General features: G+C 40.1%; 1 protein-coding gene and 2 long non-coding RNA genes across 3 annotated transcripts in view; 1 reads left to right on the top strand and 2 right to left on the bottom strand.

The window, feature by feature from the left end:
* Positions 1–26304, top strand: part of LOC311302519 (uncharacterized protein) — a 1110603-nt gene that overhangs the window by 752440 nt on the left and 331859 nt on the right. The gene's annotated exons all lie outside the window — the stretch shown is intronic.
* Positions 19993–24696, bottom strand: LOC311302595. Its single transcript, XR_014629611.1, has 3 exons — positions 24356–24696; positions 24132–24272; positions 19993–20300 (listed from the first exon to the last, which is right to left on the bottom strand). It is a non-coding gene; the product is annotated as an uncharacterized lncRNA (long non-coding RNA).
* Positions 21833–22602, bottom strand: LOC311302597. The gene is made up of 4 exons (XR_014629613.1): positions 22399–22602; positions 22236–22323; positions 21977–22129; positions 21833–21889 (listed from the first exon to the last, which is right to left on the bottom strand). It is a non-coding gene; the product is annotated as an uncharacterized lncRNA (long non-coding RNA).

The following is a 26304-nucleotide window of genomic DNA, read 5'->3' as shown; positions in this document are numbered from 1 at the left end:
GAGTGTGTGAGCGAGGTAGTCTGAGTGTGTGTGTGTGTGTGTGTGTGTGTGTGTGTGTGTGTTTGTGTGTATCTATCTAACTTATTTATATATCTATCATAAACTTCAAACTACTTTAAACTACTTTAAACTTCAAACCACTTTAAACTTCTTTAGTTTAATGCTTCCAGCTCCCAAGCAACTCCATAGCAACCAAACTTGAGTACCCTAGCAACCGTTTTGCAAGACCTATATCTCTGTATCAGAACATCGTATAGAGATGAGTTTTGGCTCTTTTGACTCATGCTAGCAAACAGCACTTCCAACATGCTACACATGCTAGCAGTGAATAGCTACATGCTAATAGCAATTAGTTAAGTGTTGAATCATGCCAAGATCATGCTAAGAACTCTATAAAAACTCCATAGTAACCATCTGTGACAACTACCAACCAGCTAGTAACACCATATCAACCGCCCTGAATACCATAGCAACCACCCAGAACACCCTAGCAACCGCCTAGCAACCACCCAGAACACCCTAGCAACCACCCAAAATACCTTAGAACACCCTAGCAACACCATAGCAACCACTCAGAACACCCTAGCAACCACCCAAAATACCTTAGAACACCCTAGCAACTGCCTAACAACCACCCAGAACACCCTAGCAACCACCCAAAATACCTTAGAACACCCTAGCAACACCATAGCAACCACCCAGAACACCCTAGCAACCACCCAAAATACCTTAGAACACCATAGCAACACCATAGCAACCACTAAGAACACCCTAGCAACCACCCAAGATACCTTAGGACACCCTAGCAACACCATAGCAACCACTCAGAACACCCTAGCAACTGCCTAACAACCACCCAGAACACCCTAGCAACCACCCAAAATACCTTAGAACACCCTAGCAACACCATAGCAACCACTCAGAACACCGTAGCAACTGCCTAACAACCACCCAGAACACCCTAGCAACCACTCAAAATACCTTAGAACACCCTAGCAACACCATAGCAACCACTCAGAACACCCTAGCAACCACCCAAAATACCTTAGAACACCCTAGCAACACCATAGCAACCACTCAGAACACCCTAGCAACTGCCTAACAACCACCCAGAACACCCTAGCAACCACCCAAAATACCTTAGAACACCCTAGCAACACCATAGCAACCACCCAGAACACCCTAGCAACCACCCAAAATACCTTAGAACACCATAGCAACACCATAGCAACCACTCAGAACACCCTAGCAACCACCCAAAATACCTTAGGACACCCTAGCAACACCATAGCAACCACTCAGAACACCCTAGCAACTGCCTAACAACCACCCAGAACACCCTAGCAACCACCCAAAATACCTTAGAACACCCTAGCAACACCATAGCAACCACTCAGAACACCCTAGCAACTGCCTAACAACCACCCAGAACACCCTAGCAACCACCCAAAATACCTTAGGACACCCTAGCAACTCCATAGCAACCACTCAGAACACCGTAGCAACTGCCTAACAACCACCCAGAACACTCTAGCAACCACCCAAAATACCCTAGCAACCGCCTAGCAACCACCCAGAACACCCTAGCAACCACCCAAAATACCCTAGCAACCACCTAGCAACCACCCAAAAGACCCTAGCAACCACCCAAAATATCTTAGCAACCACCCAAAACACCCTAGCAACCACCCATAACACCCTAGCAACTGCCTAGCAACCACCCAGAACACCCTAGTAACCACCCAAAAGACCCTAGCAACCGCCTAGCAACCACCCAAAAGACCCTAGCTACCACCAAAAATATCCTAGCAACCACCCAGAACACCCTAGCAACCACCTAGCAACCCCCTAGCAACCACACAAAAGACCCTAGCAACCGCCTAGCAACCACCCAAAACACCCTAGCAACCGCCTAGCAACCACCCAGAATACCTTAGCAACCACGTAGCAACACCATAGCGACCACCCATAACATCCTAACAACCGCCTAGCAAAAAACTTTCCGGTCCAAACTTTCTCAAGCCAACTTAAAGTTTGTCTCGACGAACTTTCGCATCTAGTTAAGTTGGCTTGAGAAAGCCAACATATTGAAATCCTATTTAAACTTATTATTATTATTATTATTATTATTCTTCTTACCAAAAAATTACACTCAATCTCCTCCTAGAGCTTTAACTCTACATACTCCAAACTCGGCTCAGACCTTCAAACTGTTCTGACTCGAGTTGCTTTATCATTTCAGACTGATCGGACTTACGGTTTTCCTACAAATGACGATCAAAACTCGGAAAAACTCCCATTGACTTACATTGGGGAGTTCTAAAAAATTCAAATCCAGATTCAAACTCGCCAACCGACGAAAATTCAAATCTAAATACCTTGAAGACTAAACCAAACTGCCGTTCTATATATATTAGCCAATGAAACTCATTTAAACTAATAAACTCTAATCTCATACATTTATAAACTAATTAACTTAAATTTAATAACTAATTAACTAATAAACTCATGAATTCATAGACTTATGAACTCTTAAACTCATAAATTAATAAACTCTGAACTCTAAACTCATTTAAACTTATAAACTCTAAACTCAAAAACTCATACACTTATAAACTCATCAGTTTATTCACTTATAAACTCTAAACTCATAAACTCTGAGTGTGTGTGTGTGTGTGTGTGAGTGAGTGTGTGAGCGAGGTAGTCTGTGAGTGTGTGTGTGTGTGTGTGTGTGTGTGTGTGTGTGTATCTATCTAACTTATTTATCTATCTATCTCTCTGTCATAAACTTCAAACTACTTTAAACTTTAAACCAATTTAAACTTCTTAAGTTTAAAGCTCCCAGCTCCCAAGCAACTCCATAGCAACCAAACTTGAGTACCCTAGCAACCATTTTGCAAGACCTATATCTCTGTATCAGAACATCGTATAGAGATGAGGTTTGGCTCTTTTGACTCATGCTAGCAAACAGCACTTCCAACATGCTACATATGCTAGCAGTGAATAGCTACATGCTAATAGCGATTAGTTAAGTGTTAAATCATGCCAAGATCATGCTAAGAACTCTATAAAAACTCCATAGTAACCATCTGTGACAACTACCAACCACCTAGTAACACCATATCAACCGCCCTGAATACCATAGCAACCCCCCAGAACACCCTAGCAACCGCCTAGCAACCACCCAAAAGACCCTAGCAACCACCCAGAACACCGTAGCAACCACCCAAAAGACCCTAGCAACCACCCAGAAACCCTAGCAACCGCCTAGCAACCACCCAAAACACCCTAGCAACCACCCAAAACACCCTAGCAACCGCCTAGCAACCACCCAAAAGACCCTAGCAACCACCCAAAACACCCTAGCAACCGCCTAGCAACCACCCAAAAGACCCTAGCAACCACCCAAAATATCCTAGCAACTGCCTAGCAACCACCCAAAAGACCCTAGCAACCACCAGAAATATCCTAGCAACCGCCTAGCAACCACCCAGAATATCCTAGCAACCACCCAAAACCGCCTAGCAACAACCCAGAACACCCTAGCAACCGCCTAGCAACCACCCAAAAGACCCTAGCAACCGCCTAGCAACCACCCAGAACACCCTAGCAACCACCCAAAAGACCCTAGCAACCACCCAAAATACCCTAGCAACCGCCTAGCAACCACCCAAAAGACCCTAGCAACCATCCAAAAGACCCTAGCAACCGCCTAGCAACCACCCAAAAGACCCTAGCAACCACCTAAAATACCCTAGCAACCGCCTAGCAACCACCCAAAAGACCCTAGCAACCACCCAAAAAATCCTAGCAACCGCCTAGCAACCACCCAAAAGACTCTAGCAACCATCAGAAATATCCTAGCAACCGCCTAGCAACCACCCAAAACAGCCTAGCAACCACCCAGAAAACCCTAGCAACTGCCTAGCAACCACCTAAAATATCCTAGCAACCACCCAAAAGACCCTAGCAACCGCCTAGCAACCACCCAAAAGATCCTAGAAACCACCTAAAATACCCTAGCAACCGCCTAGCAACCACCCAAAAGACCCTAGCAACCACCCAAAAAATCCTAGCAACCGCCTAGCAACCACCCAAAAGACCCTAGCAACCATCAGAAATATCCTAGCAACCGCCTAGCAACCACCCAAAACAGCCTAGCAACCACCCAGAAAACCCTAGCAACTGCCTAGCAACCACACAAAAGACCTTAGCAACCACCCAGGACACCCTAGCAACCACCTAGCAACCACCCAGAACACCCTAGCAACCGCCCAAAATACCCTAGCAACACCATAGCAACCACCCAAAATATCCTAGCAACCGCCTAGCAACCACCCAGAACACCCTAGCAACCACCCAAAAGACCCTAGCAACCACCCAAAATATCCTAGCAACCACCCAGAACACCCTAGCAACCACCTAAAATACCCTAGCAACCGCCTAGTAACCACCCAAAAGACCCTAGCAACCACCCAAAATATCCTAGCAACCGCCTAGCAACCACCTAGAACACCCTAGTAACCACCCAAAATACCCTAGCAACACCCTAGCAACCACCCAAAACATCCTAGTAACCACTCATAACACCCTAGCAACCGCCTAGCAACCACCCAGAACACCCTAGCAACCGCCCAAAATACCCTAGCAACACCATAGCATCCACCCATAACATCCTAGCAACCACCTAGCAAAAAAGTTTCTGCTCCAAACTTTCTCAAGCCAACTTAAAGTTTGTCTCGACGAACTTTCGCATCTAGTTATTATTATTCTTCTTACCAAAAAATTACACTCAATCTCCTCCTAGAGCTTTAACTCTACATACTCCAAACTCGGCTCAGACCTTCAAACTGTTCTGACTCGAGTTGCTTTATCTTTTCAGACTGATCGGACTTACGGTTTTCCTACAAATGACGATCAAAACTCGGAAAAACTCCCATTGACTTACATTGGGGAGTTCTAAAAAATTCAAATCCAGATTCAAACTCACCAACCGACAAAAATTCAAATCTAAACACCTTGAAGACTAAACCAAACTGCCGTTCTATATATATTAGCCAATGAAACTCATTTAAACTAATAAACTCTAATCTCATACATTTATAAACTAATTAACTTAAATTTAATAACTAATTAACTAATAAACTCATGAATTCATAGACTTATGAACTCTTAAACTCATAAATTAATAAACTCTGAACTCTAAACTCATTTAAACTTATAAACTCTAAGCTCAAAAACTCGTACACATATAAACTCTAAACTCATAAACTCTGAGTGTGTGTGTGTGTGTGTGTGAGCGAGGTAGTCTGAGTGAGTGTGTGTGTGTGTGTGTGTGTGTGTGTGTGTGTGTGTGTGTGTGTGAGTGTGTGTGTGTGTGTTTGTGTGTATCTATCTAACTTATTTATATATCTATCATAAACTTCAAACTACTTTAAACTACTTTAAACTTCAAACCACTTTAAACTTCTTAAGTTTAATGCTTCCAGCTCCCAAGCAACTCCATAGCAACCAAACTTGAGTACCCTAGCAACCGTTTTGCAAGACCTATATCTCTGTATCAGAACATCGTATAGAGATGAGGTTTGGCTCTTTTGACTCATGCTAGCAAACAGCACTTCCAACATGCTACATATGCTAGCAGTGAATAGTTACATGCTAATAGCGATTAGTTAAGTGTTAAATCATGCCAAGATCATGCTAAGAACTCTATAAAAACTCCATAGTAACCATCTGTGACAACTACCAACCACCTAGTAACACCATATCAACCGCCCTGAATACCATAGCAACCCCCCAGAACACCCTAGCAACCGCCTAGCAACCACCCAAAAGACCCTAGCAACCACCCAGAACACCGTAGCAACCACCCAAAAGACCCTAGCAACCGCCTAGCAACCACCCAAAAGACCCTAGCAACCACCAAAAACACCCTAGCAACCGCCTAGCAACCACCCAAAAGACCCTAGCAACCACCAGAAATATCCTATCAACCGCCTAGCAACCACCCAAAAGACCCTAGCAACCACCAGAAATATCCTAGCAACCGCCTAGCAACCACCCAGAATATCCTAGCAACCACCCAAAACAGCCTAGCAACCACCCAGAACACCCTAGCAACCACCCAAAAGACCCTAGCAACCGCCTAGCAACCACCCAAAAGACCCTAGCAACCACCCAAAAGACCCTAGCAACCGCCTAGCAACCACCCAAAACACCCTAGCAACACCATAGCAACCACCCAGAACACCCTAGCAACTGCCTAGCAACCACCCAGAACACCCTAGCAACCACCCAAAATACCCTAGCAACTGCCTAGCAACCACCTAAAAGACCCTAGCAACCACCGAAAATACCCTAGCAACTGCCTAGCAACCACCCAAAAGACCATAGCAACCACCCAAAAGACCATAGCAATCGCCTAGCAACCACCCAAAAGACCCTAGCAACCACCCAAAAGACCCTAGCAACCACCTAGCAACCACCCAAAACACCCTAGCAACACCATAGCAACCACCCAGAACACCCTAGCAACTGCCTAGCAACCACCCAGAACACCCTAGCAACCACCCAAAATACCCTAGCAACTGCCTAGCAACCACCTAAAAGACCCTAGCAACCACCGAAAATACCCTAGCAACTGCCTAGCAACCACCCAAAAGACCATAGCAACCACCCAAAATACCCTAGCAACCGCCTAGCAACCACCCAAAATACCCTAGCAACCACCCAAAATATCCTAGCAACCACCCAGAATACCCTAGCAACCACCCAAAACAGCCTAGCAACCACCCAAAATATCCTAGCAACCGCCTAGCAACCACCCAGAACACCCTAGCAACCGCCCAAAAGACCCTAGCAACCACCCAAAATATCCTAGCAACCGCCTAGCAACCACCCAGAACACCCTAGCAACCACCTAAAATACCCTAGCAACCGCCTAGCAACCACCCAGAACACCATAGTAACCACCCAAAATACCCTAGCAACCACCCAAAACATCCTAGTAACCACTCATAACACCCTAGCAACCACCCAGAACACCCTAGCAACCGCCCAAAATACCCTAGCAACACCATAGCAACCACCCATAACATCCTAGCAACCACCTAGCAAAAAAGATTCTGCTCCAAACTTTCTCAAGCCAACTTAAAGTTTGTCTCGACGAACTTTCGCATCTAGTTTCTGTATACTATACATTTGTCTACCCTTGTTATCACTATTCCATTCTTCTTGCCATTTGTTGTTTATGAATTCTTTAATTTTACTGTTTTGCTCAGAGTCACTTGAATATTTATCTCGTAGTGTTTTACAGCTTGCGTCGCTAGTTTATCAAGCACTTCATTGGCCTCCAGTCCCACATGAGCAGGAGCCCACAAGAACACTATTAAACTGACGTAACCCAGAGTATCTGTCCTGCTCCCCTCACAGATCATGCTTTTATCCATCTTATTTGATCTGATTCTGGTACTGGTTGTCACACAAACCCTGGATATTGGAAACTAAATTGTTCCCTCTTATTGTTTAGGTATTAAGAGCATCATTGAAGAATTTAAAGCAAAAGCTGGTGTTTCAATATCTTCTAATTGGGAAATGTTTAAATACCAGTGTAGAAAATTCTCTATTCGATTTAGTAAACAGTTAGCGAAGGCAAAATCTTTAAACTATACCTTTATATGAAATGAAATGAATCCAATTTTAGGCAAACAACAGATAAGTGAAGATGATAAAGTAAAACTGCACAATCTTAAAGAAGAATTAAATAACTTTTATGCAGAAAAGGCTAAGGGTGCCTTTATTAGATCAAGAGTGGCTCGAATTCGGAGAAAAAAATTCTGCATATTTTTTTTTAATTTAGAAAATAAAAGAGGGAAATAATTTCTCTAAATATTGAGGGCACTTTGGTCACAGATGAAGCTAGAGTTTCTCATTTTTATTCTCAGCTTTATTCTTCTTCATTTAAACCTCGTTTTGCTGATAGTTTCTTTGAGAGGGTTCAAGCATTCACACCTATTATAAGTGATGGAAATCGGTCGTCTTGCGAGATGGATTTGACAATGGAAGAGTTGGATATGGTTATCCAGAAAGCCCCCCTCAGTAAAAGCCCTGGTCCCGATGGACTGCCTTTTGGCAAGACATAGAAAAGCTTGTTTTGGAAGTTTTTAAAGACTGTATAAAGAAAGGAGAATGAACTGAGTCCATGAAGCAGGGCTTGATCACTTTAATCCCAAAGCCTAACAAAGATTCTTCATATTTAGATAATTGGCGTCCAATTACTTTACTTAATTCGGATTATAAATTGTTAGCTTCCCTTTATGCAAATAGATTGAAACCATAAATCAAAAAGGAAAAAGGAACTCCAAGGCACTCTCAATTGCAAAAGTTAAAAAGCCTTTATTATTATGGCTTGGTCACATTAACCTTCTAAAAAACTCCAACGCGTTTCGGCTACATGCCTTCTTCTGGGAGTTAAACAGATCTCAAACAAACAAAGTTTCTTATGAACTAACAGTCCACCAATCAGAAGTCTCCATCTGTCAACTGTGGTGCTAAGGTTACAATTGTTAGTACACACAAGAGACAGCAGATGTCATCATTTCCACTTCTTACCAAATCAATTAAGTACACACAAAAACTGACTTCATGAAAGGAACATACCAGTACCCAACACGGTGACCCATACAAGTTAAAATACAAGCATATAGTGTACAAATTTCTAACCACCATAGGACAACAGAACATCAAAGATATACACTAAGGTCAAGTTCCTCATTCAAGCCTGGATATTTAGTAGCCTGCAGGCGATATATCCAGAAAGCTTCCCGTTGATTCAGCTGCCTTTGCCTATTGCCTTTTCTTAAGGACAAAGGGATGTGGTCAATCCCACAAACCTGTAAGGTGGATTGGTCACTATTGTGATGTTCCATATAGTGTCTTGCTATGGGATAGTTGGTGTTACCTGTGCGAATTGCATATTTGTGTTCAGCCAGTCTGTCCAATAAACGCCGCTTGGTTCTTCCTACATAAAAGACTTCACACATAGGACATTCCAATCTATAAATGACAAAGGTAGTTTGGCAGTTTATAAAATGGTTAATAGTGAATTCCTTTTTAGAACCAACATCATGAAAATTTTTGGTTTGTCTTACATTAGCACAATGGTTGCAGTGATGGCATTTGTAAGAACCTATGCACTGAGACATTTCTTGAGTGGCCGTCCTGAACATGAAATGCCACCCACTGATTTTTTGCTGTCACTAACAGAATGGACTTTGACTAATAACATTTTTGTCTTCCAGGATAAGATCTTTAAACAGACCAAAGGTTGTGCTATGGGGGCATGTTACAGCCCTTCCTATGCAGGTTTGTACCTGGGCAAATGAGAGGAGGACTTTGTTTTGAACCAAGAAAATAATGTGTTTCACAAGTTTATTATCTGGTGGGGGCGCTATATTGATGATATATGTCTTTTTTGGTCTGGCTCGGAAACAGAGTTGATTGAATTTCATGGTTATCTGAATAGCATTAATCCAAACATCAAGTTGTCTTTAGAATATAGCAAAGTGTGTATTAATTTCCTTGATTTGACAATTTCAAAAGATAACCAAGGAACCTTGCATACATCAGTGTATAGAAAACCGACAGACAGAAACACAATTTTACATGCCAAGAGTTTCCATCCAAATTGGCTTAAAGAGAATGTCCCATATGGGCAGTTTCAGAGAGTGAAGAGCGAGAGTGTGACCAAGATCATGTTTTTGAAAGTAAATCACTAGAGATGATGTCACGATTTAAGGAAAGGGGATATAGAAGCTCTACTCTCCAAAAAGCTTACACCAGAGCCAAACATGTAGATAGGGCATCATTACTACAAAGGAATACACCGAAACTAACAAAAGAGAGGTCTGTTTTTGTCACTACATACAGTACAGAGGCTGAACAGATAAGGCAAATCATACAAAAAAACTGGGGAATTATTGAAAGTGATGAGGTATTAAGTCAGGTTTTTCCTGAACCACCTCTCATTAGTTTTAGGAGATGTCCCACCCTACAAGATAGACTGGTTCACAGTTATCTTAAACCAGAAGTAAAACAAACATGGTTAGGCCCTTGGCCCACATCCAAACGAAGTAACCTTTCTCACAAAGAAAAAAGTGCTTTGGAAACACTATCCAAAGATGAAGATTTAGTTATTAAAAAAGCAGACAAAGGGGGTGCAATTGTGGTTTGGAGTAAGGACTTGTATGTAAAAGAGGCTTCCCGTCAGTTAAATAACACAGAGTTCTACCAACTACTGACCCATAATCCTACGGAGTCTCTAAAAGAGGAATTGGGAAGGATGTTACATCAAGCTAAAGCCAGTGGTTGGATCTCAGACCCTGAACTTAGATTTTTGTTTAATGAGAATCCTAGAATGGCATCTTTTTACATGTTACCCAAGATACATAAATGTCTTGAGAACCCCCCAGGTAGACCTGTGATTTCAGGGAACGAAAGCCTTACAGAAGCAGTGTCTAAGTATATTGACCATTTCATTAAACCTTTTCTACCTTCACTCCCTGCATATGTCCAGGACACTACTGATGTTTTAAATAAGAACAAAGAGCTACAAGATATAGGCTCTGAAACCTTCCTTGTAACTATGGATGTGGAAGCATTATATACAAACATCGACCATCAACAGGGCCTTGGCCCTTTTATTCTTAAACAAATTCTCAATATCAAAATTTACTTTTTTAGCAAATGTATGTAAAGAAGCATCAATCTTCAATCATCAATCTTCAATCTTCAATGGTTTCAATCTTCTTTCTAGATTGAAACCATGCTTAGAAGAAATTGTCTCAGTTTCCCAATCTGGCTTTATGAAAGGCAGGCATATAGCAAATAATATTCGGCTTGTTTTAGATATTTTAGATTATAATGAATTGATCAACGATGGTGCAATCATTTAATTTTTAGACTTTTATAAGGCCTTTGACACGGTCGAGCATGAGTTTATGTTTGAATCTTTGCGCAAATTTGGTTTTGGCTCTTCCTTTATTAGAATAGTTCAGACTTTGTACAAAAATATTGTGACCGAGCGTTCAAACAGGGTTCGCCTAACACTTAGAAATAAGAAAATAATAAACGATAGCAGTTTGAACTCTTCACTCTTCTCCACTTTATTATCCAACACCTCAGATCACCAACTCCAAAAACCCGCGACACTCTAGTACCAGGTGCGCATGCGGCATGACACATGCCTATCTACGGCAAGCCCCGAAGGGAAAAATACATTGCATACACACATATACAACGAGCGCCAGTACATCCAGAGTTAGTGCATCATAACAGAATTCAACAAAGTCTGTTAAAATATGAACAGCAGTGTATCTTTGGTGAATGGTGTTTCTCCCCGGTTTACGATTAGCAGGGGCATCAGACAAGGGTGTCCTTGTTTTTATTAGTCACAGAGTTTCTTAATATTTGTATTACTCGCTGTGTAGATGTTCAGGGTATTGTTGTAGCTGAACACACTTTTCTAATTAGTCAACTGGCGGATCACACCTGTCTGTTTTTAAAAGATGAGAAACAGGTTCCTGTTATTTTGGAAGCTTTAAAAACATTTTCTAATGCTTCTGGTCTCACTGTTAATCGAAATTAAAGTGAAATTATACCTATTCACAGTCTTGAAAAAGGTCATATAGAAGGTATTGAGGTCAAAAGTTCTGTTAGATATTTAGGCATTTTAATAAGTAAATCACCCAAAGATAGAATTTTAGATCATTTTTCACAACGGACAAAAAAAAATGAACGACTGTCTTTAATTGCTGGCCACAAAGAAATGTAACTATCTATGGTCGTGTCTTGATAGCTAAAGCTGAAGGCATTTCTAGGATTGTTTACCCAGCTTTGTCCTTATATGTCAACCCGTAAACTTGCTCATCTATCGACTCTATACTATTTCAATTCTTGTGGAAAAATAAAACTGAGTATGTTAAAAGGAAGACTCTGATAAGAAATACTTTGGAGGGAGGTGTGAATGCTGTGGACTTCAGTACTCTCAGTCAGGTTTTCAAGATCGGCTGGATTAAACGCTGCCTGAATGCTGATTCTCATCTGTTATGGTTTCACATACCTAAAGTTATCTTTGAAAAATGTGGAGGGTTACATTTTTTTATTGTCTTGTGATTTTAAATGCAACAAACTTCCGTTCAAGCTAATTTTCATAAGCAAGCCTTGGAGGCCTGTAAGCTTGCCTTTTGCCACAATTTTTCCCCTCATAGGAGTATTATATGGAATAATCAGAAAAAAATCTATCTTTATTAAGGATTGGGTTGACAAAGGTGTTCTTTTTGTTTTGGATTTGTTGAAGAAGGATGGCAGCTTTTATTCCTACAATGAATTTATCAACCTTTTTGGAGTGGATTCCTCACCTAAAGTTTATAACTGGGTTAGTAATTCTATTTCCCCTAAACTTTAGCATATGGTTCGGTCATACTGTAGCTACAGAGTATCCGTTTGTGAAATGCCCCAGTTGTCTATTGGAGGTTTGGAGCTTTCCAATGTCAAATGTAAAAATTTTTGGATTAGAAGATTTCTTATTGGGAAAATCAGCTGTCATCCTAAAGCTTTTTTCAAATGGAAATGAAATGATCCTTCTCTTTCTACCATTAATATATGGACTGGCATTAATAAGTTTCTGTTACCTAACAAGTGGAAAGAGCTTCACTTTAAAACTCTACATAATTACTATCCCTGTAACTCTCTTCTTTCTAAATTTAAGTTAGACATCTCTTCAGACTGCGCATTCTGTAATTCTAATCTTGAAGCAATACCACATTTGTTTTTTGAATGTGATTATGCAAAGGAGTTCTGGGAAAAAGTAGCCTGGCTTATTTTTTCTGCTTATTACAAACTCTTTATTTTTGAGGTTGTGAATGTGCTGTTTTTGATTTGGGACTCCGGGTCAAAGGAGATGGATGACAGATTAAAACTACTTACTTTATGTGGCGAGTGTCATCTCCATAAGTGTAAACTTACTGATTCTAAGCCCAATTTTAGACTTTTTTTGTGTTGATTTGAAATTATTTTATGACTCTCTTTGTTTATCAGCTAATAAGAAAGCTGCTAAATCTTCTTTGTTGCTCAAAGAAATTATGGTTTCATTGTAAATTACTTCCTGATTTTCTGAAGATTATTTATTTATGTATTCCCATTGTTATTCATTTCTAATTACTTGTATTCTTTTTTTGTATTTGTAGTTTCTATGAATGTTTTGTTTTTTAGTAGACTATCCCATATTTGCTGCCTTGCTTTACTTTGTTTACTGACTTATTTTTATTTTATTTTACTCTTTTTTGTGCTTGATACTGTATCCCCTGTGCTTTTTGTTCAATTAAAAAAAAAAAAAAAAAAAAAAAAGAGGCTTCCTGAACCACTGAGACCTCGCAGCCCATTGCTTCACCCAAAGGTTCATTAGTCGAAGCTTCATTCAGCATTGCTCACTAGTGACACCTAGCTACTGTGCAAATACATAGCAGACTAATTAATTAATTTTGAACCAATGTCCATTGCCTGGGTATAAAATAAAATATGTATCTTTCTCTGTCTGAATTTATTTATGCAGAGACAACTGTCACACACACAATTAATTAATTATTCATAAATTGTTTGGATAGGGACAGTATGAACAGCAAAAGTGACACTGTGTTGAGTGCAGTGCTAATGGTGAAGGGAGTGTAATAAAGTAAACTGCAACAGAATAGTCTGGGGTGGGAAAAGTCCCTCTTCTTGGACAAAACCTCTCCAGCCACAGAGGATGCAGGAGAACATAAAAATGGCAGTGCCAGCTGGTGTAAATGAGGACACTGATGCTTCTGTTGAGCCCAGACAGGGGAGGATCTCCTCTTTATTGCTGCTCCATTACCAGGAAAAAGGAAGAGGTCACAAAAAGCAAATAAATCAAAAAGCAGTCCAGTCCAGATCCAAAAATACAAAGCAATCCAAATAATCCTATCTAATTAATATAACAAGACTATAATATAGCTAGGCCTACTGTCTATAATTAATAATAACAATATACTATAACTATTCTAACCTGATATAATGTAATAATATACAGCCCTAACACATATATGACACAATAACGACAATGACAATGGGAGTTCTCTAACTCTCTGACTCTCTGACACTACAGCTGCTTCTGCTACTCCTGCAACAGCCACAAGGTGGCGCGAGTTTCGAACCCGCTTTATCCGGAAGCGACACTCAGACCGAACCGATGACGTATCCACACAAACCGAGGCCTCGTTTGTCATTAGTCACGTGATTTTCACGTTAACAACACAAGCCTTGAATCACGGCTTCCTCTGGCACGCCCATTTTTTCTCGTCACAAGCTTTTTGTTCTGGTATGCCAAATCTCGCAAATAACGCTTTGAGTCTCTGAATAACATGTTCAGACGTTGTGACATGTAACAGAAGAATTTCCAAGAAGCGCGAATCGTAGTCAGATACCACCAAATACTGTTTCAATTTATGCATACACAAATCTGTGGCTGTTCGTTGCCATGGCCGTTCCGGCAGTGGTGTTGACTGGAGAGGTTCCTTGCGCTGCGCACGTTTATTTTCTATGCAAAACTTACATGTCTCTGTCTTTCGCCTAAGATCCTCAGAAATCCCAGGCCACCACACAGTCTCTTGAGCGCATGCCCTGCATTTTGGCAAACCTTGGTGTCCGTCATGAATCCAGCTAAGCATCTCGTGTCTCATCGCTTTTGGAATTACTATGCGATTCCCCAGCGCAATCAGTCCCTCACTCACTGACAAAGAGTCTTTTCATTTGTAAAAACTCTGTACACTATCAGGAACACTTTTAGCATATTCCGAACATCCTTCCGTTACGAATCTCTCTACAGTTTGTAGCTGCTCATCCTTTTGTGTCTCCGTTTTTATTCCTGTCAGCTTACGCTGTGACACAGGCAGACAGCTGATGATTGCGTTCACGTGACAACTCACATCTGCTGTCATGAAGTCTTCCGTAGTGTTCAATGGGCTTCGCGACAGTACGTCTGCCACAACCAAGCTTTTGCCAGGCGCATACTCCGCTTTCGCGTTAAACCGCATGAGTCTCATCAGCAGTCTCTGATATCTCACTGGCACAGTGTCCAAGTCTTTACAATTGATTAGCGGTATTAATAGCTTGTGATCAGTGATCAATTTAAATGTGTCCATGCCCATTAAGTATTTCTGTAACCTTTCACACGGCCATACGCCTGCAAGGCATTCCTTCTCAATCTGGGCGTATCTTGTTTCAGAAACAGTCAGTCTTCTAGAACAGCACGCGAGCGGTTTCCAGCTGTCGTCATGTTTTTGCAGTAAAACACCGCCGATACCGTAACTGCTAGCATCCGCTGACACCACTGTTTCTTTCCCCAGATCATACTGAGCTAGGACTGGAGCTTTTGTGAGTGAGCTTTTAAGTGTGTTGAATGCTCTTTTCTGCGGTTGATCCCATGTCCATGCACGTCCATTTTTGAGCAGCTCATACAAAGGACCTCCCTTCATTGCCAAGTCCGGGATGCATTTACCCATGTAGTTTATGAGGCCTAACGCCCTCCTCAACTCATTTACATTTTTCGTCTCTTGCAGATCACTTATTGCACATACCTTTTCAGGGTCTGCCCTGACACCCTGTGCATCCACAACATGACCCAAGAAGCTTAACTCTGCTTTCCTGAATACGCACTTATCTTTATTCAATTTGAGGCCCACACTTTCCTAGCCTGGCTGCGCCCTCCTACGCACTTCCGCTCAATTTCATTTTCCTTCAGTACTACGTCTGGGACTGTTGTATTTTTTTAGGTTTCCAGAAATCAATTTTTTGTAGGACCAATCAGCGAACAGAGGGCGTGGCTGAGAACGATGACGTTGATGTAGTGCGTCAGTTTGAGTTGGAGTTCAGTAATGGCAGCGGAGAAAGACGTGAGAAAAGCTATTCGGTCCGTTGTTGTTCCTTGAACTCTTAAATTCGATGAACAAAACCTGCAGCTCTCGTTGACAGACATCTTATTCTAAACATAATCCTCTGATCATTCGGACTTGTTGTTTCCGGCCGGTTTCGGCGCATGACATATGTCACGACCACATGTTAGCGATTGGCTATGGCAGATCCTGAGTGACTCTGGGCAGATCCAATAGTTTTGAACTTTAACAGAGAACCCGCCTACAAGGAAGTAAACGTTTCTCAATGGAGAGAGGCCAGACTCTCTGTACAAATGAAATGTATGTATGTAATCTACCTTTATGCTCCACTTCTGCAGTGAACTGTTCGATGCAATTTAGTGATCCGCCTGGGCTGTCTAGTGCTATTTTCGAATGAAGGAGCTGAGCTCTTGGGCGAAGCTTTTCATACGTCACAGTGTTCATTACGGTAACATCCGCTCCCGTATCGATCTTAAAACTAACTGGAGTATCACCTATCTTGAGCAACACAATCCATTTAGCTTCTTCGGACTCATTTTTATTACTCACTGTGCCCAGGTAAAAGCTCTCTTCACTCACTTCTTTCGCCATCACTTGTCTCACAGTTTTCGATTTGCACATTCTCGCCCAGTGCCCTTTTCTTTTACATTTTCTGCATTCAGTATCTGCTGCTGGGCATTTTCTGATGTCTTTGTGTCCTGTCTTACCACACCTGCCACACTCATTTTCTGTATCCGCTCTTCTTTTCTCACCAGCTCTTTTGTGTGTTTCTCTCTCGTCCAGGGCCGATCTGCCGCTTTTGATGAACGCCTGGAGGCTACCTCTTGCACACTGCTTGTTGACTGTCCCTCCTGCTGGCTGATCTGCTGATCGACATCCTCGGCCTGCCGCGTCATCTGCACCGCAGTTTCCAGTGTAAGTGCTGTCATTAGCTGCATCCTCCTCGAAAGCTCTTTATCCCGAATTCCTACTTCAAGTCTGTCTCTTATATGTTCGTTTCGACTTGCACCGAATTCACAGTTCTCACTGAGTTCATAGAGGGCTCTGATGTAGCACTCCACCTTTTCCCCGGGCCTCTGCACTCTCTGGTGAAAACACGCCCGCTCGTGTATCACGTTCTTTTTTGACAAAAAAAAAAAAAAAAAATACTTGTCCTTATACTTCTGACACCATGTCTTGTATGCATTTGCAAGGAGGCATTAATCGTCTCTATTATGTTTATTGAAGAGCCGCATGGAACCACAATACTGTCTTCATCTTGTTTACATAAGGGCCGCTTATTCACTTTCTTGTGACTTTAGCATTCCGTACTCCTCGAGTCCCCCTAGTGGGCTGGATAGAACATCACAACTAAAGAAGTCATTTACAATACCCTTACAGCTCCGACGCCTCGGTTCAAAGGTCACATCATGCTGGGGGGCTCAAGATGGCGACGTGAGCGGTTGGTGTATTTTGAGCTGGGACAGAGAAACATAGGGTCCACTTAATTTAATAAGATTTAAATCGTATGGTTGCTTAGTATTGCTAGTTATGCTTTTGTAAAGACACTTTTGGAGACTTTCAACAACAGGTTTGTGTATAAACGGTACTTTCTCAGCCGTTTGGTCGACATACACCGCGAAAGATGGAGAATTCTGTGGAGATGGAGACTGAATCTGCAAAAGAAAAAAGGTGTATTAATGATCTCCATTCTTATAGTTGTAAAGTGGTTGAAGGAGGTAACTGTAATACACATCCTAATATTTCAGTGAAACGTCCACCAAAGAAAGCTAAGAATGACGGAGGAAATGAACTTTCTCTGACTGAGATGCAAGAGAACATCATTCGCATTCTGACGGCAAAAACTGACGAACCATCCGATCAAATTGACATGGCAGTCAAACAAAGCACTCTACAAATCAAAGGACTCAAAAGATCACTCGATAACTGTTATCCAGACATTGCTGATCTAAAGAAGGAAAGTGCATGTCTTAAACACAGAGCGTTTGAATCTCAAAAGAAGATTCACGAGATGGAGCAGAAGTTAAACGATGCTGAGCGATACAACAGGCGATGGCACTTGCGTCTCTATGGTTCCCCTGAGAGACCAGAAGAAGACGTTAAAGCGGTTGTGAAAGAAATATGCAAAGAGATCCTTCCAGAAACTGAATGCACATTTGTGACAGGTGCCATCGATGTAGTCCACAGGACTGGCAAACCTCCAGAGGTGAAGAGCAACGTCACACAGCGACCAGTGATCATCAGGTTTCTTTCACGGACGGCAAGAGACTTGGTGTGGAGAAATGCCAAAGCAAATGAATATCTACAAAGAAAGCATCTCCGTTTTAAAGAGGATCTGACCGCTAAAGACAAAGAAGCACGCACCAACTTATGGCCTCTTGCTGAAAAAGCACGCAAAGAGGGAAAGAGAGCGTACTTTGTAGGTAACAAGGCTTACATAGAGAAGAAAGAGGTTCGAGTTACCTAATGTTTCAGTGACTGAAGTGTAGAGTACTTGGAGCAAGTACATTTCTTAGTAGCTAATGTATGCTGTAGGCCTATAGGTAACAAGTTATGTTATAGGAATGGTAGGCTACCTGGACAATGTATATAAAAATGTGTTTGCTAAACAATCTTTGTGTTCATATGCAACTATAAGTACACAATTTGTATTTATATTTTGTTCATTTATATTGCAGAGCATTATATAGAATATATATTTATGCAAGAAACAATAGTTTAAAAGACCCTAGTTCAATCATTCATTTTTCAAAAAACAAAAAAAGAGTATTTCAATTGATGTCTATTTCAGTTTTTTCGATTAATGCCAGAGGTTTACGTGATCTTTTGAAAAGGAAATCCTTATTTTTATATTGTAAAGGAAAGAAACGCATGCTTGTAAGGAAGATGAAAAGTTCTGGAGGAGTCAATGGGGAAATGACATGTGGTTCTCACATTTCAGCAATAGATCTGCAGGGGTCGCTTTACTAACAGGAGAACTCAAAGCTCAGGGTCTTAGCCACGAAATCCATAGTTTGGGAAGAATGATCATATTGCATGTTAACATGGATCAAACTCATTACACTCTTGTGAATTCATATGCCACCAATAATGCACAGCTTAATGAAACATTTTTCAAAAATATAGAAATTAAATTAAACCAAGTCAAAACTAAATTTCTCTTAGCAACAATAGTATGGGGAGGTGATCTCAATAGTGTGTTTGATGAGGATTTGGATCGATGGCCATCAGGAAGCAATGAAACTGGTTGTGAAATCAGGAATGTATGAACCCGTGTTGGTTTAGTTGACATCTGGCGACTCAAAAATCCAGACAGAAGAATGAACACATGCACTCTAAGAAGAAAAGGTTCAAAAATGAACCTTTTGAGGTTCCTGGAAATTGCAACTGTGGGGGAACCTTAAGGTTCATTTTTTAACCTTTTTGAAAGGGTTCTAATTGGAAGCTTTACTTAAGGGTGCATTAATGAACCGCCTGGGTTCCATTTGGAACCTTTTTAGACACACTTTTGGTATGTATATATATGTATTATTATTATTATTATTATACATTTCTACTTCAATCCCATTTCACAACACAGACACAACCTATTATTCTTCTTGAAATATTTAATATAGGCATACAAATTTGAACACAGGACAGAAAGTACAAATGAAGACTTATTAAAACTGGAATAGAATATAGAGAATATAGAATATAGAATATTACATTTCATGAAAAAAAACTAACAGAATGCAACTGAATATTCACAATAAATATCATTAACCCATTTAATGTATTTAGGCTACATCATGTATTTACACACCCACACACTCATACAATATATTGAATTAGCCAAAATTGGCTATTTAATCTCTGGGTGATATATTTTATATTATATTATTATTATTATTATTATTATTTAAATTATATTCAGAATATTATGGGAAAAAATATAATGTTCACAGCAACCCATTCCATGTATTTACATCATGTATTTACTCACACACACACACACACACACACACACACACACACACACACACACACACACACACACACACACACACACACACACACACACACACACACACATTCATTCAAACAAGAAATTGGCCATTTTAATCACTGTGGGTGGTATTTTGGTTTCTGCGTTATGGCAAATTTCAGGGTGTTTCTCATCTTTGCAGCATACTCAATGTTGAAGATGAAGTGTATTGCCATCAGAACAGCAAGAGCCATGGTCAGATCATCCACTTCACACACCTTCTCCCCTTCCATCAATATTTCTAGGAGAGACTCTTCAACCAAGGCACGTCCCTTTATGTACAGCACAGGGTTGGGTTCACGGGGTTCCTAAACAAAGAAAGGATAATGCTATATAAGGTATAATGATATACTGAATAGCAGTTAAAATACCATTTATGATTATAATTTTTTTCAAACATTTTCAAAAAGTTAAAAAAAGAATTGTTCATTCAGAAATCTGTGATTTTGTGACATCATAACTGGAGAAATTAGCTGAATATTAGGATGTTCTAGTCTAAATATAGTCATAAAACTAATAATGAATGTTTTGGTTGCAAGAATACTATTAGAAGTGGATCTCAGTGGGAAAATGTAATTATAAATTTAAATTATACACAAATGTATAGGACACCATTACAGGAAAAGTTCCCCCAAAATGCTCCCATCATTTACTCCCTCGATGTTGCTGCTGATGTCGAGTGGTGCATCAGAATGACATCAGAACACAGAAGAGTCATTTGTCACGGGCTCCTTTGAGAGTTTCCAGTGGGGTTTTATAATGGGAGTTTTCAATATATGAGCAAAATAAAGCCTGTGCTAACATAACTTGATGATACTTTGACATTTTGTTTTACACTGTAATCTGCATATGCACATTGTCTTATATAATTATTAGAAACATACTTTTCCAAAAATGAAAATTGCTTCAAAATTCACGTTTTCGGTATGGGTGACAAAATGTTGTCAAATTATGTTCATCACAGGCTTTATTTTACATATTGAAAACCCCCATTATAATTGTCATATAATCTGGAGGGAACCAGGGTGTGGGGTTTTGACGTCATACCTGCACCACTCTATAGTGGGACCTGCACACATTCAACGAGATGGGGCATAAAAAACTATTTTTTAGTTTAAGTATACTATACCTCATTGATAAGATATAGAGATCTTGGACTCTCTTTGAATAAAAGTGGAAGCAGCAGGACAGCAGCAGCCATTGAGAGACCTTAAATGTAAAATTGTAAAAAATATGGGTAGTTTAGTGTTAATTGCAAAATTGTATTTACTAAAATCAAATTGATTACATTTTCATTTATATATATTACCTTTGTGTGCCAATTCAATATGGGTTTTTTCCGCTTCAGCCAACTCAGCACAAATATCCCCCCGACTTCTCTTCTGTGGCACTCATTAATAACTTTCTGTGCCACCAGGGCAAGATTTTTCAGAATGTTCTTTTCAATGTTTGCATCGAGTATGCTTTCAAACTCTAATACGAGCTGTTAAGGGGAAAACAAATATTAACAAAAATGTTCAAATGTGCAAATGTTCATTGCTTTGAAGTCTACTCACAACTGAGGGGATTTTAAGGGCTGGATATCGTGATAGTATTTCTTTTGTGGAGTGATGTTTCACATAGTCTTCCCTCTCATTCCTTGTCCGGGCCATGCAGTCTTGTAAAAGTCGGATATTTGGTGTCCTCTTCAAGCATTCTGTTCTCATTTTCTCCAAGTGGATCCCTATGCTGTATTCATCTTCTCCTGATTCACTCTTTCCACAAAAAACATACTTATAGGTATATTATTCTTAAATAACATATCTTAAATCCTGAAGATTATTCTATTTGTGACTCTTCCCTCTTCAGACCTTTGTCTCTTTTGGTGCATGTCTTGGATAACAGATAGATCCTGAGTCTAAAAAAAAGAAGTAAAGACATCTATCACTGTAAATATCCATTAAGGTGTAGTATGATTTGGCATACTTATTTCTTTATTAGTTACCTTATTGGTGACACTTGTCTGTTGGATGCTCTGAGAAGTCATCTGGTTCTTTACTTTCCCGAATCTGCTGCGAACTTTATTTATCTCTTCAATGTCAACCAAGGGTGATCTTTCTTTCTTGAATTTGTTCTTAAGCATCTCATGCCATGACTCCTTAAATTGAAAAATATGAATTAAACACGTTTAACCTTCAAGATAACAATATCAAGGAAGTATTAAAGGTTTTATGAAATTGAAAAACTCTTTGTCATGTTCTTACATATCCCCTTCCTGTCCTGTCTCTCAAGAATTGGTATTTAGTATCAAGGGCTGAACACACCTTGTTGTATTGTTCACTTGTTGGACACCTGAAAAAAAAAAGAGAAAAAATGAGTCCTCCGGCATGCTCTAAAATTATACTATTAATTATGCTATATAATTACCATGTATAAGTGCACATCTGATCAAACAGTGTTTGAATTATTTTTGATCTCCATTTGCTCCGTCCTGTTGAAGAACAAAAATCTCTGCTCTCCTCATCAAGTTTTTTTTGTATTGCCATTGGAAATTTTGGTAGCTGATAATTTGCTGGCCACACTGTTTGAGCAAAGTTCTGTGTTGAGATTTCCCCATGTGAAATACCAAATGAAGTCCTGTAGAAAAAGAAGTGAATCAGAGATGTGTTATTTTGTATGTTTGTCACAACTCACAACACCGGAGAGGAGACTAATTTTTATTTTATTTTTATTTTTTGAGAAAGACGACTCTTATACAGCATTCTGTTCAAGTGTTGCGTATGCCCAGTAGGCGTGGTTTAATCTCGCGGGTTAGGAGAAACCAAAGCCCGTCTACGGAAAGCCTGTTCACTCCAACGCCCTATTAAGTCCTATTGGTTGTAGTTCCACCAGAGTTCCACTGGGGGCGCTCGCCATGAGTGCAAAATGAATGGGAGTCAATGGGGCTAGACGGCTAAATTTGTCTCCCTCACCCGATTGCCTTTGAGAAATCTCAGATTTGATTGTAGGTTTTGCAAGTTCAACATGGGTTATAGATCGAAAGTTGAATGAACAAGTACTTATTTCTTTTCGATTTCTTACAGGTTGAGTTGTTGTTGCCCATAACACGCTAGCATTCTGCTAATGACGTCAGATTTTGAAAGACTTTTTAAAGCAAATAAGTGACTCTAAAAAATCTAACACCAAGCAATGTGTAATTTCTTTGCATCCCCTTTCGAAAACAACATTCAAATTACTAGACAAAAAATTATATCCTAAGAAAAGTGGATTTTGAGCGGTATAGCCTCCATAGACCTCCATTCATTCTGCACTCGTCATGTGAGCGCCCTCATGTGGAACAAGAGTGGAACTGCAACCGGAAGTTTATTGAGTGGCACTTCTCCCCTCATTAGACTTTCTCTGGAGAAACTAACGTGAGATTTGATACGGCACCATAAAGAAGGTAGAAAATAATGTGGTGCGCGTTATTGTAAATAATTGAGTCAAAGTGTAATATGTTCATCCCACTGTAGGGCAAAGAGTGCACAGAATGTTTCAGACTGATATTGTATGGGCGGTCGATGTTATGTGACTGGATTACGTTGGGATTGTAGGCCTGTGGCAAATTCCACTGCGTGCGCCAACGCAGAATGTAAGTGTTTACTTTCATTATTCAGTCTAACCAGCATGATCTGATACGCTATTAATTCGATTAATCGAGACACAAAATCCTAAATAAATAGCCTAATTTTGTAATATTTTAAATATCAATTAAAGTGTTATTTGATTTGATGGCATGTGCCACTGAATGTTTTGTAATATCAGTGCTACTTTATGTTGTTCAAGTCACAAACTGCCCATTCTATGAAAAACACTAAATAAATCTATCATTGGTCACTACGAATAACATTTTAACAGTCACGTCCGTTACTGTAAAGCGTTATTTCTGCATGATGCTGCACGGATGCACGCCAGTAGGTGTCAGTATAAGTGAGTGTAACACTGGCCATCGCAAGATTCTGATCTGTGGTTTTAATATTTCAAGTCCTTCCAAAAAGTGTTAAAAAAAAATTAATTATTAACAATCATTTGTTTGGCTACGTATCTGAAAAGGATTACATACCTAGCTCCTAGCAATCTCCTTTATTTATATAAGTGTAAAAAAGTGCATTTATACTTACTCATGATTGGTGTGTGTGGCATCTCAGTCTTTAGGCTTTGCCGTAATCTTATAAATTTAACTTGATCCTTCATTTTCGGAAATATTTTTGATATCATATTTTAAGTTAGGTTTACAAAAGTGTCCCCATCAATTTCATTCTCTGTAAAAACAACAAGAGTCAGTATAGGCCTTTGACATTTTCCACCAAACTGCATTAAGAATTGTGTATAAATGCAAACACACACATCCTAATGTTTAGTAATCCGATGCCGCAAGGGGATCAAAAGAGTTCCTTCCAGGTTTTTATAAGTGTCCAGTCCATGGAAAGCTAACTCTTTCCCTACTTCAAGGGCACACCAAGATGTTTCGGCAACTTTGTATGCATGGAGATGACTGTCAAATCTGAATGGACTGGAGAGAGTATTTTTCCAAACATGCACCACGAACCACTGTGTCCATATATTGCTTTGATCTTGAGAAAAAGTGGAATCTCTTCAGTGTGTACAGTGTCAATCACTTTGCATTCTCCAGTTTTATAAGCTGTATTGTTAACTGTGATGGAATTTGTTTTTTGTAGGACTTCATTTGACAGAGGTCTTCCAATCTGTGATTCCAGTGTGGCCAAAACTAAAGAAGGCAGGGTGTTTGAGTGGACATCACAAGCTCCTGAGGCATGGCACACTTCATATCCAATGCTTTTCTTCTCAGCTTGCTCCCAGCATTGTCTCAGCTGATGCCTTCTAGCAAGTGATTTGGTGATGTTCTTGAAGTTGCAAACAACAGTGGACATTTTCTTGAAATATTGATGTTTTGCCTCAAAACGCATACAAGACAAATGAATTAATGGCCCATATTTCAGCATAAGTGAAGGATAGTGCACTAAAAAATGCATTTTTGGAACGACACCACCAGGGAAAAGCTCATGAAATGTTACCAAAAACTCCTCAAGATAGGGTATCCACGATCTTCTAACCACTGGGGCCATGATCAAATCTACCACTTCACACAGTAAGATGTAGCAGTTCCAATACATGTTTGGAGGTACATAAGATCCGACCATTAGTGGTAGTAGTCGAAACAATGTCCAGGTTTCTGAAGCTTTACCAGAGATTTGACCTCTGCTTCGCAACATTCTTTCCGTCAAGATTTGTGGCTTAGATGTTTTATCATTTACAGAATATGAAAAATGGTCAATTTCATAGTTCACTTGATCTAGGGAGAAGTGTTTATCCTTGATTAACTGATGAAGAATCCATCTGAGAGCATTAGGAATAACTCCCTGCAAGATATCATGCATCACATCAGGTGGAAACATGTGAGTTATGACTGTAGGAGCATAGTTAAGTGATGAGAAACAGCACTCTCTCCGCACACCATAAACGGACCCATTATCAGGATTTTCACAGACAGCCTGCAGGTGGTATCTGTCATTAGCACTGTCTCTTAGAGTAAAGTCCTCTTCTTTGAATTTGCTAGTGATGTCTTCTTTTGTGGCCATGCAAAAACGACATATTCTCCCATGTGAAAAATGTATTTTCAGCCCAATCAGAGAGCGAGCTGAAAGATTGTCCGCTGAGATGGTGACTACTGTGCCACAGAATCTTCTGCTTTCCCCATTACATGACAGAGTCACTCCCTCTGTCTCAAGAGATGTCACTTCTTCAATCAAAGGCTGAAACAGATTCTTATAGTTGGTAAGATCTTCTTCAATATACCGATGTCTGATTAATGATGAAAGGTAAATATTCTCAAGCTTTGATGTACATTTCTTATCAATGTTTCCGAGTTTAAAATACACAGCTGTCAGTTTATGTTTTCCCCTTTTAGAGCCTAAAGGGTTGACGATCTCAAATTCATCGATGTAGAAATGTAGACGTACATTGGATAAGGAAGAAAGCTCACAACTTTTGAACTGGTCTCCATCAGTGTAGTCCTCCATAACATCCTGATGTTTGGGTGTTTTCTCTTGGTTAAGCATTGCCCACACATCCTCATTATGAGCAATCTTTCTCAGCAGAGCCTTGAGAGGTATGTACTGGAAATGCGCACCATGTCGTTCTGTTTGTGCACAGGTGCAATGTATTCAAGTTCATCTTCACAATAGTGCTCAAGCATCCATTCACTACTGATCTGTCGAAGGCATTCATCAAACATATTTTGCTGATTAAGTAGTTCAGATAAGTTGTCATCAG

This window comes from Rutilus rutilus, assembly GCF_951802725.1.
Source record: "Rutilus rutilus genome assembly, chromosome: 13".
NCBI lineage: Eukaryota > Metazoa > Chordata > Actinopteri > Cypriniformes > Leuciscidae > Rutilus > Rutilus rutilus.
The sequence above is the reverse complement of the archived record's forward strand: the minus strand, read 5'-3'. Positions and strand labels throughout refer to the sequence as shown.